Source organism: Halichoerus grypus, chromosome 5 (genome assembly GCF_964656455.1).
Source record: "Halichoerus grypus chromosome 5, mHalGry1.hap1.1, whole genome shotgun sequence".
NCBI classification, from domain to species: Eukaryota; Metazoa; Chordata; class Mammalia; order Carnivora; family Phocidae; genus Halichoerus; species Halichoerus grypus.
Window position 1 is genome coordinate 67,255,556 of NC_135716.1, and position 8,160 is coordinate 67,263,715.

The window sequence follows — 8,160 nt, forward strand, 5'->3', positions numbered from 1 at the left end:
CATACGATGTGAGTCCTCTATAGAGATTTAATTGGTTTTTAATGGACAAACTAGTCAATGGGTGATTAAATCCTCTAAGCTTCAGGTGCTTTCCCAAATTTGCCCCAATCGGAAGGTAATGCTGTGAATAAGCTGAGAAAATGGAGTCCTACATGCCAGTGGGCCTCAGAGTTTCTTGTTTGCCGGCTCCTTTGAGGAATTTTGGAAAACTATGTGCCTGCTTGCTTATTTTTAAGTTGCTATCAAAAGTTTTTCATCATAACTTAAATAGTTGCAAAATAGTATTTCCAGCATGACGTAAATAATGATTGTTTTAAGTAAAGCTATAAGATCACTCTTTTAAATATATCCAATAGAATATAATACTATATGACTTTGATACTCATCCTCACCCATTTCTAAAGTATATACTAGCAAGCTCTCTTTTAATGGTGAAAATTTTTATATTATTTTATATTATTTATATTATTTTCTCCTTATATGCTTATTTCCATTCCACAGCCTTTGTAGAATTTTATCCTAATGTAATGTTCCAGAGTTGGAATCGTTTCTCCAAATAACCAAAAATCCACCTAGACAGAGCATAGAGTAAGGTTTCTTTTATTATACATTAAGTACCATGAAAAGATTCAGAAGTGATTTAATCATTAAAAAAACATCTAAGTTAACCTATAATAAGAAGTATTTTCTCCCAGGTTGGCAACAATACCAATAATAAATAGATTTCTTCAACACCCCTCAAAACTCAAAAAGAATATCTAGCCCAACGGACTAACAAGCTCTTTCAAAAGCAATGTAAGCCCAAGAGAAAACAACTGGCAGAACCGAGACAGACTGTTAGGAATTGGATGGGATCTATGGGATATAACCCAACTCTTCACTGCATCCTAAAACCGAAGCCAGAATTCTTCCCTTAGCCCACTTCTCAACTTACCTATCACTTTCTCAAAAATATCCCTGGGTCAGTTACCAATTTATTATCTGCCTCATCTGCAAAATTACCCTTCATTGCCTGCTTAGCAAGAATTGATAGGGATCCTTTAAGTAGTTTTTCTCTGCCAGCTGGCATGTAAGCTCTGCCAGTAGATGGCGCTGGAGGGAACAGGAGGAAAGGGTTTTCTTTCCTGGTTTAGATGTGCTTTCTCAGATGGTGACTTGTCCCACGCCCAGCTCCTGCGGTGCCTACCTACGGGCGGCAGAGCTCAATTCCCACAGCACTCACAGCATTTCCTCTGGCCAGTTCCTGCAGTACCCAGCAACCAGCAGATACCCTTGGCACTCCTTCTCCAGAAGGTTTCTGTAGCAGAGTGCCTACAACAAGGTACCTCCCTATCAAAAAAATGTCCTTGGTATCATAGAGAACAGATTTCTAGAGAGTTCCAGAGGATGGGTTTCCAGCAACTTCTACCAGAGCAACATCACAGTGACTCCTCTGCCATTCACTGAACCACAGCCATGCCTTCTCCAATAAGGACTAACTGTCCACCTGGGGGTCAGGGAGAAGCCTCTTCCTTGGGTACCCCACCTCAGCCCTATGAGTAATGGCTGCTCCTTACACCTGCTATTCCTGCAGTCTTTGAGGTTCTCTTTACTTCTCACTAGCCAATCCTTTGTAACTCCAATTCCCTGTTATAATTAATATACATAATTAATTCTTTACATTCAACTTTTCCTGTTCAAATTCCTGTGTAGTTTCCCTCTCCTGATTGGACCCTGATAGAACCCTAAATTCAGACACCTCCAGAACTTCCCTCAGCTCAGCTAAGATAGGGATGTCTCTTTAAGGCTCACAGAGAAAAAAAGTTTTTAAAATATGTTATACTTTCTCTTTTTAACAGATCACATTGTCTGAGACAAATTAATATTATTTTTAGCAAATTCCCTTATTATACAGGATGAATAATCTCAATCCATTTAACCTTTCCTCACAAGCTCTCATTCAATTCAATCAGCACATTTCATGGGTCTTTTGGGATCTCCTAGATGTGAAAAGGGATTCTGTAATCTCAGACAGACTTCCAGACATGCTGTTGTGCACTTCTGTTATAATAGTTACATGTTCACAAATTAGAAAAAGCGAGAAACATGCTGATGCAAAGGTAAAATTATTTTAACGAGTAGAAAAGGCACACTTTCTTTCATCTTTCTTTATTAAAAATGGAAGTGTGGAAAGCAGAGGGGAAAAGAAGAGAGACTACAAAATGTTAAGCAAAGTAATAAAAAATAGAAAATAAGCTGGTAATGCTTAAGTAATAAAATGACAACATGGAAGTGAAAATAAGGGACTTACCGAGTTTTTACATCTAAATTCAGACTTTAAGAAAGACTTCTAGCTGCCCTTGCAATTATCTGAAGGACCTTTTTCAAACATAGAACCCATCATTTGCATTAATCCTGCTTTTGCTATTGTCTTCTGAAAAAAGCCCAGAGAATATTTCAATACTTCAAGGTCATATTCTATGGCAAGGGCAATAGAATTCTGCAGCCAATATAAGTCGATTCAGCAGCTGTAATAACAGGAGGCCATCTGCAACCCTACATTTAGTATGCAAATGAGAGAAAGCAAAGGTCTAGCATGAGATGCAAGATCTCAAATTGGGTACTTCTCTCTAGCTTTCTATCTGTTTTCCTCTGGTAAGATCTGATTCACTCACGCCTTTATTATTGAGTGTCTGGGGATACCAGACAAGAACTTGAATGATAGGAACAACTTTCTTTAGCCACTGAACTCTTTCTTATTCCTTTAGTCTACTAACTCCCTTTTGGATTTACTGGCCTCTTGAACGACCAGTACCAGCCAGTCATTTACTTCCTCAATTCCCACTTTCAGGTCGCTAGCACTGTGACTGTCTCAATGTCTTTGATGGCCCCCCAACCCCATGTCCATTGCCATACCAGCAGCTCACAGCAAATGACCTCATCTGGTCTTGTGGAAACTTGAGGCCATATAGCACCAAGCTCTTTAATTTTCTTTCTTTTCTCTTCAACATTTATTCTGACTTGTTCCCCTCATTCTCTGAATCTCCTCCTTCAAACCTAATCAATGACATCTATCAGAGAGCATGTTCCTAACACCTTTTAAATCAGTGTTGTGCATCCATCTCCAAGCTCTCCCCTGACGCAAGCCCTAATCAGCTCTCATTGGAACAAAGGCAATATATAGATGGGTATCATCATGTATTGATCAGTGTTCTTGGTTGCAAGTATCAGAATCTCCACATACTGAGCAACTCACAGAATTTCCAGAAGGGTCAGCAATCCCAATTGAGCTATGCACCCAGGAATAATGCCCAACGTATAACCGGGGCTCTTCTAGTAAAAGCACCAATACCACCACCACCTGGGACCTGGGAGGATTGAGGCTGAGGGCCAGGGACTCTGCAGTTGCTGCTTCCAAAGAGCCAGATATGTCTGTTTCCTTACTTGTCACAGTATCAGTTTCCCCACACTTAGCCAACAAGTCAACATTGCTCAGATACAAACGCAAGTGTCTCCCAAGTGCATCTGAATAGTGAAACCAAGTTCACAGGCCTGTACTCTAGCTTCAGGGGAGCCTAGGAAGGTGGACTAGAATTGAAGTTTTGAAAGGTAAAATTTACAGTGTGGGAAATTACTAAAACATAGGTGGGCATTCGACAATGTGGGCTGCCCCAGAGGCAAATGACCACCTAACATTTCTTTTTAATCCATACGTTAATATGAAATATAATTATTTTATTCCTTTAAAAACATGACTTCCTGGGTTCCCTATCACCTAAAGATTAAGTATAAGCTGCAAATATAGCATATAATCCCCTTGTATGCCTTCATCTTCCTCCCCTCTATTCATTCCTGCTATTATTTTATATTCCTAGGAAACTAAAACCCTACAAGACTTTTTGGAAAAACACACAACACTTGTGGTTCCTGACTTTCTGTCCTTCCATTGCTTTTCCCTCTCTCCGGAGTGTTCCTTCCCTTTTCTGCTTTCGAATCCCTGCTCAAAGCACATGCCAAACTGTGGGCTATGCGCTAGGAAAATAAAAATTATTAATGGAATTCCCATCTCAAGGGACTTAGCATGTGCTACGGACTGAATGTTTGTGTCTCCCTCAAAATTCCTATGTTAGACCCTAATCCCCCGTGTGATGGTATTTGGAAGCAGGGCCTTTTAAAGGTGATCAGATCATGAATGTGGAGCTCTCATGAATGGGATTAGTGCCCTTATAAAAGAGCCTCCAGAGAGCTCCCTTGCCCCTCTGCCATGTGATGACACAGGAAAAAGCTGGTCCTCTATGATATTTCCCTCCTACCCTTTTCCCATGTAAGAACTACCTTATGATCTTTACGGCTTTTGTTGTTCAAAAGCCTAAGCTCCAAGGACTGAGCTCACAAACAAGCAATCCTTGGGGTGTACGCAGCCTACAAAAACAATTTGTTTGGTTCAAGCAATCTTCTTACAAATTTAGAATTTATAATTTAGATCACTGAGGATCTAAAGATAGCTAAGTATTCACCTGGAGGCCAGGAAGGTGGATGGCTATGGGAACAGAGCGTGGAAGCATAAGCTTTATGTATTCAGACAGGACAATCAGTTCATTTGGGTTGTAGTCCAGGGGTCAAGGGTGCAGGTGAGGGATAAACATTGGGTAAGAACACCCTTATCCCATGTAACAAGAGGTAAAGAAGGAGTGGGAGAAACACAGGTTAGGATCATGAGATTTTCATCTGACAACTTCCATTCCTTTTTCTCTAAAGTAAGAGATAATGCTATTTGCTGAGAGAAAGGTGGAGGCAGAAGGAGCCTATACATTTGGGAAGAGTAGAAAATGGCCAGCCATTATGAACAATAAGGAGATGGCTGGAGGAACGCATAGGGTTGGCTTGCTGGCTGTGTTGAGAAAGCAGCTGGGGCTGGTAACCAATTGGTAGTTGCAATCAAAGCGAGCTACATTGTTTGCAAAGCCCAGGGCAAAATGAAAACAAGGGTCCCCTTGTTCAAAAGGCTTAGAAAAGGACTACTAAAGACAACTTATTTCCTTTCTTCCAGAGTCCCTCTCTTGGCCAAAGTGTTTTCATTTATCACTGGGCAAGGGGATACTCTCTGGAGGAGTACAGAACCTCACAGGGCCCAGGGACCCCACCCCATGACTTTACTTGTGTGCATGTATGACCCGCTGGATACCTCACACCAGCCTCCAGACCAACACCCCTTCCCACAGGCCCATTCTGACCTATGGCAGATGGATGACCTCCAAGAGATTCAGCCTCTACTCAGGATGCTCCTGGTACCTGGATGGAGGGTGGGGGAGAGGCTCACACCCACCTAGTCACTTGCCAAATATGTGGGGGCACTGCCAGCCTGGGGCAAGGAGAGCCATGACATGGTCACACAAGACACAGCCAGGATGGAACATTTACCAAACCTCTGGGGACAGAGGGCTGGAGGGGAGGCCAGGCAGGGCCGGGGATGCCTGAGGTGGGGAGTGTGAAGCCCAGAGGCCCTCCAAGAGGCAGGAAGGCTAAGAAGGGAACGCACCTAAACCCACGTTCCAAATCCCAGACACAACAAGGTGCAGAAGGGTGGGTTTAGCATGTTTCCATTATTTCCTTTCTTAACACAGACAGTGGGAGTGGAGGGAAAGGGGACATATATGCTTGCCAACCCACAGAATATTTCTGGAAGACCGAGATCTTCCTAATATAGCTGCCTCTTGTGGGTGGGACCAGGAGACCAAAAACATAAAGTGGGAGGAAAGATTAGTTTTTATTTATCCTTGCCTTTTATTGTTAAAACTTCTTGAAAACTAAAACTAGGGGCACTTGGATGGCTCATTCCGTTAAGCATCCAACTCTTGATTTCAGCTCATGCATGATCTCAGGGTCCCAAGATTGAGCCCCCTGTCAGGCTCTTCAATGAGCATGGAGGCTGATTAAGAGTCTCTCTCTCCCTCTCCCTGTGCCCCTCCCCACCCCACCCTACGTCAGCCCCTGCTCGCTCTCGTGTGCACACACTCTCTCTGTCTCATAAATAAATAAATAAATAAATAAATAAATAAATAAATAAATAATAAATAAATAACACTAGTCACTAAAAAGTGTGAGTGAATGGGAGGTGAGAAAAGAGCCCATGTCCTTATAGATTTGCTGTGATGGGAAGAGGGTCCTTACAGTGAGCACCAGAGGGCAAAACATGATGGAGAGTCCATCAGGATGGATGCCCACATTTCTAACCAATGATGAAGGGCCACAATGGGAGGGATGCTAAACAGCCAGATGAAGGCAAGATGGAATGGCAGGGCAGTAAATGGGGACCACCAAGCAGGTGGCCTCAGGAGTACAGTGAGGAAGTAAGCTTTGAAAAAAGACCTAAATCTTCTGAAACTGGAGGAAGAGATATGCATGTAAGTGTAGATTGATGTGGGAGAAAACAAGGCCTAATTGTGTCACGTGTTCTGTGAAGGAGGTGACCGGGGGCATCTTCTGAGAGAGGGGTGGGAGAAGGAGAGTTAGCTATGTACCAACATTTTGAAAAGATTTGAAAGAAACACATCGAATACTTAACATGGGTGGACTTGAAGGATATTTTAATTGCTTCTTTGTACTACTTTTTCTAAATTCTCTAAAACTATTCTTTCTGTGGGTGAAGAAGTCTATCAGAAATGTGAAAGTGATGACATAGGTCTCACTCAGACCCTCATTTCACATCCAACTTGTCAGTTCATCCTAATTCCCACACCCAAATAGCTTCCCGTATCAATAAACAGGTACCTTACCTGGGGTTCATCTTGTCATGTGCAGAGCAAACACCTTGATTCAAAAAACTAAGGTGGAAAATAAGCCTATAAATTCTCCTCTAGAAATTCAGATGGTGACTAATCTGATCTTGCTAATCTGTGTCTCAAGTATCTACTTGTGAAGTTCCTATCCTACTCAATAGTGATCACTTCAAATTTGCTCCACAGCATTTTAACCATAAAATCACCTTTTATCCTCAGACAATTTGGATAAACGTAATCCACTACTAGCTTCAACAGTGAAGAAAATCCCTTTAATGAAGCAACCTTCTGGAATATTCCCAAAGAAAGATTGCAGCTGACAATATACTAATAATAAAGGAGTCGCTGAGGAGGAAATTTCTGATCTGAAATTCTCAGAGATTCTGCCCAATTTTCAAATCTCTTAGAAATGTTAGAAAGGAATTGAAAAGTGAAAGACTTCTCCAGGGTCATGTCATCTCATGCTGTCCTGTGGAGTCTTAAAGCAGTTATGGAAGGATTTGGATTGTAGCATCTCTCTTTGAAATTGGCAGTGAAAAATTAGTAGTTATGCAACTTAAACAAAAAATAGCTTTAAAACTTATAGGGCCTTCCAGAATTGATTGAATTTAAGGAAAAATGTGAATCTTTTTATTACCTCTGAACTCAAGGAAACTGAACTAAGTGAATGCCTATATTGAACCAAGAATAGCAGTCTATTTAAACTATATGAAATAGTGCTGATTTTCATGGCTCTTAACTAAAAATTCATTTCCTTCACTCTTAAGCCTAAATCACATTCAATTCTATTACTCTATGGATGATTGTGACTTGAAGACTTTCATAATCTAACTTTTACTGATGACCTATATGCTCGAAAAAGCCGAGCTGCCTTTCCCTAAGAGAAATGGCAGTGGGGTTAATCCAGCTTATTTGGACAAGGCCTGCCAACTCCCAACCCCCATCCAACTTGGCTTAATACAAACCACTGGTATAAGTATTATTCTTAGAATCTTTGAACTGGGTGAGGCTTTAGAGATCATCTAGTACAATGTTCATCTGCTTTGTGAACTTCACACACTTGAAAATGAATAATTCTTTTTCCAAATGTACAAGGTACAAAAAATAACCTCAGAGAATCAGAAGAATGTGATTGGATATGTGTAAATAGCAAGCATCTTCTGCATCTAGCATGTAGGTGGAAAGAAATCGTTTGTATTTTTGTCAAATTCTAAAGAGTATGTTCACAGTTGATTATTAAATTTTAAATACTGCATCGTGACCCAAGTCAAATAAATCACTATGTATTACACAAGGACTGTTTGCCCCAAATTGTACCGAGCAGTAGCACATAGTCCAGCATATAAATATACAAACTAATATGAGTTCACTCTGATTTTTCTCCCAAAAAGTAATTTAAAAA